Source organism: Lissotriton helveticus, chromosome 4_2, assembly GCF_964261635.1.
Source record: "Lissotriton helveticus chromosome 4_2, aLisHel1.1, whole genome shotgun sequence".
In the NCBI taxonomy this organism is placed as follows: domain Eukaryota; kingdom Metazoa; phylum Chordata; class Amphibia; order Caudata; family Salamandridae; genus Lissotriton; species Lissotriton helveticus.
The window spans coordinates 131,211,444-131,224,654 of NC_136064.1; the positions used below are offsets into that span (position 1 = coordinate 131,211,444).

The following is a 13,211-nucleotide window of genomic DNA, read 5'->3' on the forward strand; positions in this document are numbered from 1 at the left end:
GGTTCACCATCCGTAGCTGAAGACTGCAGGGTGTACTATCTCTGGCCTATAAGGGACCCCAATTCCAGTGAGGATAGCATTCAGTGTGGATGTACTCTGGAAGGAGCGAACAAATGTTGTATTGTTGGAAGCAAAACCGATTTGACGCTGATGGGCAGCATAATAACCAGAATTAGCCACTGCGAGGTTGTACAGAAATAGTCAAATGCCTCGTCATCTAATTAGTGACGCCCATGAACGGATGAACAAAATTCCCACTGTCCCTACCTACTATCCTATGAAACCACATCCAAGGGAACTGGCTTGGCAGAATCAGCGGGGAAAGAGGCTCCATTGAGCTTGACTCTTTCTGGCACTATAACGAGACATGAGAGGTGTAGGATAAGTGGGAGGCTCTCGGGCCACCGGTAAAATACCACTACTCTTAATGTTTTTTCACTTACCCGGTAAGGCGAGAGGGCAAGCCTCGTGCGGCTCTCGCTTCTGGCTCCAAGCACCCGGCACCCGCTGGGCGCGATCCGCTAAGGGGACAGTGGCAGGTGTGGAGTTTGACTGGGGCGGTACACCTGTCAAACGATAACACAGGTGTCCTTAGGCGAGCTCAGGGAGGACAGAAACCTACCAAGGAGCAGAAGGACAAAAGCTTGCTTGATCGCAATTTTCAATATGAATATGGACTGTGAAAGCGGGCCTCACCATCCTTCTGACATTTTGGGTTTCAAGCAGGAGGTGTCAGAAAAGTTACCACAGGGCGACCAAGTGTTCATAGTGATGTTGCTTTTTGATCCTTCAATGACTGTTCTTTCTATCATTGTGAAGCAGAATTTAGCAAGCGTTGGATTGTTTACCCACTAATAGGGAACGTGAGCTAGGTTTAGACTGTCATGCGACCGTCGTTAGTTTTACCCTACTGATGATGTGTTGCAATAGTAATCCTGCTCAATACGAGAGGAATAGCAGGTTCATACATTTGGTGTATGTGCTTGGCTGAGGAGCCAATGGGACGAAACTACCATCTGTGGGATTATGACTGTACGCCTCTAAGTCAGAATCCTCCCTAAACCATAACGATACCGCAGTGCAGTGGAGACTCGGATGGCCTGGGATAGCTGGCCTCTCTCCGGGGGCTGGTGCACAGAGTTGCTCACTTGGGGACCGCCTCCATTGCCCTTAGTACACCACATGTTCGTGGGGTACCCGGTGATAATTCATTCGTAGATGACCTGATTCTGGGTCAGGGTTTCATAAGTAGAAGAGCAGCTCCCTCACTGCGATCTATTGAAAGTCATCCTCTGAGCCAAGCTTTTGTCTTTCTGTGCATGGGCGCCTGCAGATTCCCTCCTCCAGCAAACCCAGGGGTGGGTCCCTCTGCCGCTGGGATGTTGGGAGGGACATGGATGGCATGTCGTGGGTCTGTGGGAGGCCACCTCTACCATGTGCCCTCCGGCACGGGGCATCTCCGTCCCGTCCCTGTTCCACCAGAGTGCTGAGATGGGGGCCACCATCCGTTGCAGGTCAACTTGGTGACCAGATGGCCTAGGCCAACAAGGATTCCTATTCCCCCTGCTCCCAAACTAGTCAATCAGGGAGGCGAGCAGCCCAGGGAAGGATCCTCCTGAGCAGCAGCCTCAGAGCACCTGGCAGATGACCCTGTGAGCTGTGTGACTAGATGGGCCTGCAAGCCGGCCGACCAGATGGCCCTGGGGTCCAGGCAACCACATGACCCTACAAGCTGGGTGACCAGAGGGCCTGCTGGCAGGGTGACTAGATTGCTGGCCTGCCGACCAGACAGACTGACTCCAACTTCTGTCCTTCCCCTCGGTGCTGTAAGCCTCCACTATGTGGGGGCTTAATAGTTGAGGAAAACGGGCTCCCCGGGCAGGCCGGTAGGGTGAGGACATGGCCTGGGCTTAACCCTCTTTGGTTCCAGCTGAGGGTCTGGGTGCTTGGGACAGGGGGTCCATTGGGGCCCGGGTAAGCTCTCCCTGACCTGGCTGTGTCCAGCGGGCCCCAGGGTGCGGGGAGCCTCTTGTCCTGCAGGCCAGACAAGGGTCTGGACACTGGGGAAGGGGGTTCATCGGGCCCAGGGAGACTCCACCCGGCCTGGCTAAAGTTCGGAAGCTGGTACGGGCCTGGGGCTTGAGCACTGTCTGGTGAGCCCTAGGGTGTGGGAGCCCCCAATCCTGCATGCCAACCGTGGTTCTTGGCGCTGGGGGCAGGCTTCCACCAGAATCCAGGCAGGTTCTCCCCAGCTTGGCTAGGGTTCAGAAACTGGGACCAGGTACGGTGCTTGAGCTCCATCAGGTAGGCCACAAGATGTGGGAGCCCCTGTCCTGCAAGCCAGCTGAAGGTCTGGGCACTGTGGACATCCACTGGGGTTCGAGGAGGCTCTCCCCAGCCTGGCTAAAGTTCAGAAGCTATACGGATCCCGGAGTTTGAGCTCTGTCTGGCATTCCCCTAGGTGCAGAAACCCCTGATCAAAACAGCCAACGGTCCAGGCGCTGGGGACAGGGGTCTACAGGGGCCTGGGGAAGCTCTCCCCGGTGAGGCTGGGATTTCCCTAAGCTGGGACAGGGCCTGGGGCTTGAGCTCTGTCCATCCAGCGGGCCCCGGGAGCGGGAGCCACCCATCCTGCAAGCCAGCCGAGGGTTCAGGCACCGGAGACAGGGTTCCTCTGGAGCCTGAGGAGGCTCTCCACAGCCTGGCTAGGGTCGGGAGCTGGGACTGGGCCCAGGGCTTGAGCTCTGTCCATCCTGCAGGCCCTGGAGTGCGGGAGCCCCCACTCCTAAAAGCCAAAAGAAGGTCTGGGAACTGTCAATGGGGTTCGATCGGGTCATGGCAGGTTCACCCAACCTTGCTAGGTTCAGAAGCAGTGACCGGGCCAGGGGGTGGGGGAGTGGAGCGGAGTTCTCTTTTCACCCCTAGTTTTACCTTGTTGAGAGTAGTGCACCAGATTTATTGTACTGGAATGATGATCTTTTAGGAGATTCTGACATTTTCATATTCTGCAATAGTTTTTCAGAGGTGAGTTACAAATTTGTAAGGTGTGTTATGTATTGCGTAGGAGTTCTTCTGTGTTTGTAATTATATGTTATAGCTTGTACTGCATTATTTATAAAGCTTGCAAAGCACTGGAGAAATATGATGTTTGAAATATATTAACAAGGATGTTTGACGTTACAACGCATACTTTTACAACGCATACCATTACAACGAATTTTTTACAACGCAAAAACTATTACAACGCATGTATTTACAACGCATGTTTTTACAACGCAGGTACTTTTACAACGCATACCATTACAACGTAAGTATTGGTAAGTATATATTAATTTTTTTATTTGAAATTATTTGAAATTAATATAATTTAATTTAATTTAATTTAATTTAAATTAATTTAATTTAAATGTAATTTAAATAATTTAATTTAAATTTAATTTTATTTTATTTTTACCCTGTACCCCTGTACCCCAAAAACCCAAAACTCACCCTTAACCTTAAAAATACCCCTGTACCCCAAAAACCCATTTAAATAAATGTAATTTAAATAATTTAATTTAAATTTAATTTTATTTTATTTTTACCCTGTACCCCTGTACCCCAAAAACCCAAAACTAACCCTGAACCCTAAAAATACCCTTTTACCCAAAAACCCAAAACTGACCCTAAACCCTAAAAATACCCCTTTACCCAAAAAACCAAAACTGACCCTAAACCCTAAAAATACCCCTTTACCCAAAAACTGAAAACTGACCCTGAACCCTAAAAATACCTCTTTACCCAAAAACTGAAAACTGACCCTGAACCCTAAAAATACCCTTTTACCCAAAAACTGAAAACTGACCCTGAACCCTAAAAATACCCTTTTACCAAAAAACTGAAAACTGACCCTGAACCCTAAAAATACCCTTTTACCCAAAAACTGAAAACTGACCCTGAACCCTAAAAATACCCCTTTACCCAAAAACTAAAAACTGACCCTGAACCCTAAAAATACCCCTTTACCCAAAAACCGAAAACTGACCCTGAACCCTAAAAATACCCTTTTACCCAAAAACTGAAAACTGACCCTGAACCCTAAAAATACCCCTTTACCCAAAAACTGAAAACTGACCTTGAACCCTATAAATACCCCCTAAAAAAAAAAAAAAACATATAACATTTTAAATATAATTATATACTTACCAATACTTACGTTGTAATGGTATGCGTTGTAAAGGTACCTGCGTTGTAAAAACATGCGTTGTAAATACATGCGTTGTAATAGTTTTTGCGTTGTAAAAGTTTCGTTGTAATGGTAATGCGTTGTAAAAGTTGCGTTGTAAAGGTTGTTTCCCAATTAACAAATGTACGAATGAGTTTTGTAGTTTGTTTAATTGTACTGAAATGCAGATTGAAAAAGTGCATAGTATTATGTGTGCTTCCTGAATGTCTCATGAAAGTAGTAGAGAAAACTGATGTTTAAACCATGTTGACAGATGTATTAACCTATAACCCAGTCTACATAACTATGCAAACATGAGCACTGTATTATGAGCAGAAAGGAATACATACACCTGCTTGTACATAAATTTAGAGAGCATGAGGTCTGAACGCAGGTATTATACTTTTGTATGAAATACTTCAGCCCTGTACGTTTAAAAAGAATGTTAGAGAGAATATAAAAGAAGAAAGATATGCAGTGATTGGATGTAATATATGTCTAGTGAAACATGTCAAAGGGAATCTTATTTATCACAGAAAACTGAGTTGTGATAGTGCAGATACGAGAGAATGTTTCTATTTAGCACTCCTGCAAATGTTCAAGTCTTGGCGTACTGAAACAGAATTACATGGAGATTTTGACTGCTATGAAGATTCTACTAATGCAGTTAAAGCCATTATTCAGTGCACACATGTTAAATTATTATATTATGGCCAATGATAGCTTCCCTTGTGGACGATTGCCCAACTTGGGGAACAGTCTTTGCTGGGGTATGTGCCAACACCCATGGTAACCCCTCATTAGCTATTTTGCCAAAGGGACTTCAACAGATCCAAAATGAGTATGGGACAGCGCCTGCCCTGTAATGGGGATGAAACTAATGGCAACAGCGAATAGAGATAATTTGGGAGTCAGACCTAGTGAACCTCCAATTAACAGTTGTTATGAAAATGATAAATCAAAGCAAGCACTCAACTCTTCAATGAAGAGGAATTGGGATAAAAGAATACAGCAAGTCTCATGGCAGATCTTCTCAACAGGAGGCTACTGACACCCACTATAATTTGTGTAACAATGATAATATTCAGACACCCGACAGGTATCTGGAAACTGATACACATGTATTCTGTTCGTTTCAGGATTCATTCGAGAAATGATCAGAGAGAGGTGGACAGTGAGAGCCAGGTTAGAGGAGTCTGTGAAACCAAAGCAAGACTCACAGCATTCTTCTCACTACATAATAAAGAAGGACAATAAAACTAAAAAATCAAAGACTTGATTAAAAATAAGAAGATAGATAGACTGAAAATCAATCATGCCATGGACATTGAGGACACTGCTCTGAGAGGGCTCTGACCATACTGGATACCATTGCTCAAGTCACAATAGTTCAATGGAACCTGACGGAGTGTCTGGTGGCCATTGTGTTGAGTGACTATGTCCAGGTAGAAACAACGGATACTAGGGTAAGTGTCCTCATCAACTAGATTAGATACAACTCCAACGGAAGAGGGTTACACCAAGATATATTAATGTTCTCTTTTGAGAGAACTTGTCATTGTGCTACATCATTCTCTTGGCAGAAAAGGATTGGCGAACAGAAATTGTGATGAATTGCTAGGGAGAGAAACAGCTCTTTTAGCTGGTTTTTTGTAACCAAACTCCAGAATCAGTTAACCATTCTTACACCAAGGTGTGGATGTTAGCGCTAACTCCTGTGTTCCATGTGGGCTGGGATGACGGTTCCCCTCATCATGTATTACCAGTGATTTTAGCCCCACAACCTCAAAAGCAATACCCCTGTAAAAATGAAGCTAAAAATCAAGTTAGAGAGATTGTCACATAAATTGAATATGAAGGTGTAATAGAAAGTTTCACCTCTCCTGTGAATAATTCCCTGTTTATAAGTATGAAGCCAGGCCAGTCATATCATCTAGTATTAGAATGCATGCATATAACACAGCTAAACCTGTTTCTTCAGTACCAAACACGCACAGCTCAGCAGTAATAAACAATATATTATGTAAATGATACAAAACAACACTAGATATCTCACATAGAATTTTCTACCAAAATATAGCAGCTGAAAGCAGGTATTTGACTGCCTTTAGTGCGCTGGGTGCTCAAAAACAGTCCTGACATTTTCCCCAGTGGTATAAGAACAACCCTGGGTTGTTTTCTGCCCGAGTTACAGAACTTTTACAAAATCTTGATGACCAGGCATTTACTTAATGGATGGTGATCTATAAATAATTGGCAAAAGTAGATCGCATTGTTTTGGGATTCGCTCACATGGGCTACAGATTTCATTTTAAAAAAATCAAAGATTACCCACCTAAATGTCCTGTTTCTGTGTTACAAGCAATTAAATAAAGGCAGAGCTTTACAACTCACTTCTTAGAGAAATGGGTGCTCTTACAATTACCAAACAAATTGAAGAAACGGCAATCCATATTGAGATTCCTACATTTTGGCAGGATTTATATCCCAAAATATGCAGAATTGGTTAAACCATTCCATGACTTGATTTGTCCAGACTTTTGAAGCACACACTGGACAACTGACCACATACAGATTTTACGTTTAGTACACGATGACATGCTAGCTTTAAAACACTTACACACCTGTGTAAACATAGCGTACCTGGTGATCCGTATCATTGCAGGTGCTTTAGGATATACCTATGTTGCATTTAAAGACCGAGATACTCTACCAATTGCATCTACATCACATTTATACACCAATGCTGATATGTGTTTTGCACCAACAGAAAATATTCTGATAAAGTTACAGACTGCTGTGGTGAGAGCATTAGCTCAGGTGAAACAAAAATTGGCATGGTTCTAGTGCCCACACAAGGATATGATGGACAGAGCGCTGAAACTTTACAGACACTCACCCCCAGTCACAGACATGTGTTGAATCCATCATCATTCTTTGCCACCCCAGTTCAGACACAGCTGTATGCAAATCAGTCTTGACCCTGTGGCTCATGGGAACAGTTCAGTCTGAACTGCAACGCCATATCTTCCCTGGACCAGAAACAAGAAGCCTGGGACCGGTTTCAGACTAACATCCCTCACCAGCCAGGCTAGCTTGAATCCAGTGGCAAAGTGTGCAAGGAACCCAAGCCTGGCCATGGCCTGCCAACTTAGGGTGAAAACAGAAAACACAAGGAGATGATGACGGAGCACTGAAACTTTTCATACACTCACCTTGAGTCACAGATCTGGATTGAATCCATCATCGTTTTTTAAATCACTTCTTCTCCTTGTGTATGATTCTAGTGCCGGCCTTAGATGCTGTCACAAAGGACAGCATGCCTAACTTTAAGGTTATGCATCTGAAATGGATGCAGTGTTTAACTCTCTCACAGCAACAGATGTACAGTACAGATCTGACTCCACACTACAAATAAAAACATACTTGCAGCACGAAAATGAACACCCTCTGCTTAGATAAGTCATGCCTCCTAATCAGTATGAATATATCATCTATTGTGATAGTTCTGCACAGCCTGCAATAGGGACAAAATATCAATACTTGGCAGCGTGTGCTGCTGGTAAGGGTAGATTGTATGAGGGTGAATTTTACCTTTAAAGTACCTACACGCAGTCACTAGGCGATTGCACAGTACAGGTGGTGAAAGTAAGGGCCACGTGCACATAGCTTTTTTTGCATTTTGCAATTTGCCTGATTCAAAGAATTGGGCTATTTTTGACCAGAAAAGTATTTTTCAATGTACAAAGCCCCAATTAATCATTTGATAACCCTTTTACCAAAACGCGTTAACAATTCGATATTAGGATGGGACTCGTAAGAATGTTTTGCGACCCTTTGTGAATGTATGTTAAAACATTTTTAAAGAGCAGGAGGTTGTCCCAAAGACCACTGCCTACTCCTTTTAAAATGAATCATAACTTTTAATTTTAGTTTTTGAAACGTGCCCCATTTTCCTTGAAGAAAAACAGACAGCATTTTAAAAAGAAGCATTATTTTATTTGAAAGCAATCACACACATGGTGGTCTACTGTCCCCAGGCAGCCACCATTCCTGTGTTTTTCGGAATTCCCAATGGGTCGAAAATTCCAACTTACCTCTAGAATATTACTTAGGTAGGTCAATTATGACCTCATTAGGAATCGCTAACTGTGTCAAAGGTACATTAGTATGTAGGTGTTTACGATAACCTTATAGCGAATGATAAAAAAATGCTATTAGATAATCACAAATTAAAAACTACTCTCATGGTGGCCCTAAGAGCTCTAATTCTGGCACTTGAGTATATGGAACCCAGATTCCCCACACTCATATTGTTTGATTCATAATATTGTGTCCAGTCTTAGAACAAGTATCTACACTACTGGAGCCAGAGTAGACTTAGAGATTCCAAAGGGTACACTGAAAGCACAAAGCACTTTGAAAGAATGCTTGCACGGACCCATTTGATTCACACCTATAGTCACCAGCGTGTAGGAATACATGTTATAGGGAATTTCATCACTGATGAATCAGCAAAAGCAACTGCTGCTGTTGCTACTGTTGCTCATTCCAGTATGAGGTTAGACAGAGACATAATAATGGCTCTCAACACTGCTCATCATGACACCTACTTGCTGGAAGGCTTTCCAGCTAACTACTTCTAACAGTTAATTCCGCAAACATACAATTTTCTAGTATTCCCAAAGTGGGAGATAGACTATACCAAATTCAGATTGCAGTGCAGGTTTAATCCTAGACACACTAATGATGGGCAGTGTTACATTCTGCTTTTCCTCCCTCTCTGTCCTTCTTTAGTGTTTGTCCTAAGCTGCTCAGCCTGTATCTGTGATGTCACCTAGAGTTCCTTTTGTGCATGTTTGATTCTATTGTCAGTTATATCTGAGGCTGAGCAGCAGGGCAGCTGGTCCTGGTGGGGCTGTAACTGGGCCTTTACTGAATTACATGATTACTTGGATCCTGTACATTAATTCTTGATTACTAAGAATAAACACTAATCTGGACGCAGCAACAAAAGGACTCATCTTTAATCTGTTAAATATTACACTGGCGACGGATTATGGAAAGAAACCACGCGTGAACAAAAATAGATACTGCAAAAGAAACTAACTGAACCTCATGCCCAGCCCCACCGGTGTCTACAACATCAGACAGCCTGCAGAAGTAAGTTTTGAGCATTACACCTTGTAAGCCTGAATGCTGCCAAATGTTTGAAACTGGCCAGCTTACAGACATTTAACAGAGATTTGTTTTGGGCGTAAGATGTCATGTGCGTGGAACAACTTGAGACCTGCCTACAATGTGCCTTCAAAAGTATGATTAGGAACTTTATGTGGAAGCCTGAAGACTGCGCACTCTACTTGAAGTGTTTGGTACTTTCATCTATCTTCTAAAGACTTTTACATTTCTGAGAACGAGATCGCTCATTCTAATGAATTGGTACTGTTCCCAAACCGCGGAAAAGAAATCTATTTCATGTATGTATGCTGAAGTGTTGATTGCTCTGCTATTTCACTGCATACCACTGAGGGGAGCCAGAGAGTTTCTTATCGGCACAACCTGGGTGGACTTTGCAACATTCAAGAAGAGAACAGAAGAGCATCGCTTAAAGTATATTGAATAAACAATGCTCTTACCTCATGCAGAATGACGGTTGGTGCGTCCAGAGAGAAGATGCTTTTTTCAAGAAGCTCCGGCGTTCTAGGAGTTGTCCAGCGCGAGCTCCTGCATGACGTCATCTTTCTTCCTGGAATGCAGCTATGAGACTGCACCTCCAGCCCTCGTCATCGCGCAAGGTCACGCAGCGTGAACTTGCGTAGCTGCCATCTTCATTTCACTTTTGGACGTGTGACGTCATCTTTCTTCCTGGAATGCAGCTATGAGACTGCACCTCCAGCCCTCGTCATCACGCAAGGTCACGCAGCGTGAACTTGCGTAGCTGCCAACTTCATTTCACTTTTGGACGCGTTGTTGCCTGGTATCTTAGCATGACGCCATCTGTTGCTTTGACATCGCGTGCCATCATCTCTGCTAAACTGCGGGGACACACACACCTGCTAAGTGTAATCCGTTTGACTTAACAAATGTTAGAAGGTGCTTTGACTCCTATTTCACATATTCTTTAATTTTCCTGCAGGTTTACCTATGTTCACCAAATATATGCTTGTTTTTGTGCACCATACTTGCTCATATTGCCATGTTTCATGCTCAGTACGCTTTCCTGTGTTACTTATTTCCTAGACCTGCAACCTTAAATAATTTACTGTTTTCCTGTGTGAATATTTTCTTAGCTTCATTTATACATACATTTTATTTATATGACGGTATATTTCTCTTCTTTTTACTTACCTGAAATGTAATGCTCTATGAAGGTTATTGCATATGTGTCCATTTACAGTGCCCTTCTTTAAGGTATGTGGATAGCTCAGTTCTGGGCATCCTAACTTACTGTAGTTAGCCACTCCTGTTGAGATGCTCATTCTTATTGGATAACTTTTACTGAATTGAACCACGTTAGTGCTCTATTTATTTGAGGTGTGCATTCCTATTTGTATTTTCTTTAATTGGTTGAGCCACATATGTGCTCAATTTGTGTTGGGGTGCTCAATTTGATTTATTTCTACTGATTACTTGTAGGAGCGTTTGATACTGCCATACGTTTTCGAACCACTTTTGGAAATGATCCATTCTTTTTGTACTTAAGGTGATGAGATTTGTTGATGCTCCACGTTTTTGATGAACCACGTATTCCAATAGAGGAGGGTTCACATTTTTACTGTGAGGAGTCGTGCAGGGACTACATTTTCTTTTATTGTATTGAACCACTTTTGTGCGCAAAATGTTTTTGAGATGTTCATTTCCATTTTGAATTTTCTGAAGATTAGTTGTTCCAGTTTGGACTTTTTAGAGTGTACCTTTGGGGAGCCACGTAGGTTTGAGACAGTAGTTCGGTAACTTCCTAAACCTTTGAAATGACCCTTCATCGTTGTCCTCTCCTACCTTGATGCAATCCGCTTTCTGTTCATAATGCCGATGTTCATATCCATTTACCTTTTATGCTTTTAACATTTTGCATAGTTGTCTATGGTGTTCTGCCTGCTAAAGTTCAACCAACAGACATTGTTGTACATTGCTCTGGTACCGACCGGGTCAGTAACCTTAGGCTCAATCATGAATAGACTAGTGAGTCAATAGCTTTGTAACATCACTTATATTTTTGAAATGCTATTCACATCTTATGTTCTGCCTGTCTTTTTTTGAAAGCTACCTTTTGCAAAACACACTGCTGTCAATTTACCTTTGTCTATAATCTGCTTTTACTGCTGTTTCATTGATTTTGATTATACCTTCCCGCTCTGGCCTAAACAGGTTGGCGATGATGTACAGTGCTCTGATACCCTGATTGGTACTGTTTGCACTTTATAAAACTTTTCAAAACAATTAATTATAAATAAATTGATATCCATCACTGAATTGAAATTCCCTGTCCATACCATGGGAGCATCATAGTTGAGTTTCAGGGACATGGAGAGTGTAGAAAATGAATAAACCCCACTTCCTTGCAGTAGTATATATCTACCCTCCCTATCTGTAAACACTTTATGTTATATGCGGGGAACCCCTGGGGTGACCTAGATTAGGGTACCGCTATAGAATGCTGACTTTACTGTGCTCTACTAATGTGTGGGTGATCTATCAATCCGTGCCCTGTCTCCTCCCCCTCCCCCTATGAGAGAAACCTTAATTGACAACATCCAGACAGGACTCCATTAAAGAGACAAAACATCCATCTGCTCAACTGTCTTAACTGTGTTGAGCTCATAGCATATCTGATCCGCAAACTCCCTGGTAACAGTTTGGGGAATTACCCCAACAAAAGCCAAAGAGAACAACAGTCCAAGAATGAGCAGTAATTTCCACTTCTAACGGTAAGTGTGCATCATCATGCATGACACGTATATGGGGAAAGTCCCTGCCCTCATAATGTAACAGATGTTCAACTATAGGACAAGGTGGTTCCCCATGGACTGGCGAGCGCTTAAGGAACTTGTGTGCACATTCTTTTACAAAAATTCTTAAAGGCAGCACCATTATATACACCGATTGAGTCAACCAGTCCTTCAGAAACTGTTTAGCAATATGAGCTTCCACCAGCTCTGTGATTCTTACCAAGCTTACATTATTCCTCCTGCAGTGAACCTCTGTATCCTCCGAATGAACTGCAAAGGATCTACTATGGAGCAAAGGTTCTTAAATTATGCATGGAGTTCAATCACCAAAAGTCATAAGGAGTTTAGTTTGAAATCTGTTTGGGTGACCCTTTCTTCTAAGTGCTTTTGGTCCACAAGAATCAGGTTGAGCTCCATCTTTACAGAAACAAACTTTTCTTCTGAAGTTCTTTTCATTTGAGATCTGGTTGAATTTCTCACTATGCCTGACAAAGGAAGTTGGTTTGCTGCTCTGTGCATCATCTCCTTCTCTGTCTACAAGATTTAACATTGCTGATGCACTGCTGAGCGAGCACCATACATTTTTCCCCTGCGCAGTCTCGCTGTGAGCTTTGCTATCAGAAATACAGCAACAATAAACATTTTATTGTGAAGCTTGCTCATTACATGACAGTATTCACAAGAGACAGAGTAAAAACAAATACACCACAGAGAGGAATATAGGGGGCAGTTGGAGGCAGATTATCATAGTGGTGCATTACCCGTGAGTCACGCATGGTAACTCCAGGTCAACACAACTCTAAAGTTAGATTTACCAAGCAACAGAAAGACACCTTACATGGCCCTGCGATGCTTGGTAAATCTGGAGTAACACAAGCAGCGCAAGTCACTGCCTTGCATTACTGTGTCCTAGGAAGGAGTTTCATTGGTTCTGCATGGGTGTTTCCATGCATCCACCTATAGATTGTAGCACATTCCCATAATTACCATGAGTGGGACACCTAGAAATGCGTCACAATACTACACCATCCCAGGTGAGGCATATCAAGGAGACATAA

At 43.0% G+C, this 13,211-nt stretch overlaps 1 pseudogene; it reads left to right on the plus strand.

Moving 5' to 3' along the window:
- Positions 1-307: 307 nt before the first annotated feature.
- On the plus strand, positions 308-1,307 carry LOC144752302 (28S ribosomal RNA; annotated as a pseudogene).
- Positions 1,308-13,211: the final 11,904 nt, after the last annotated feature.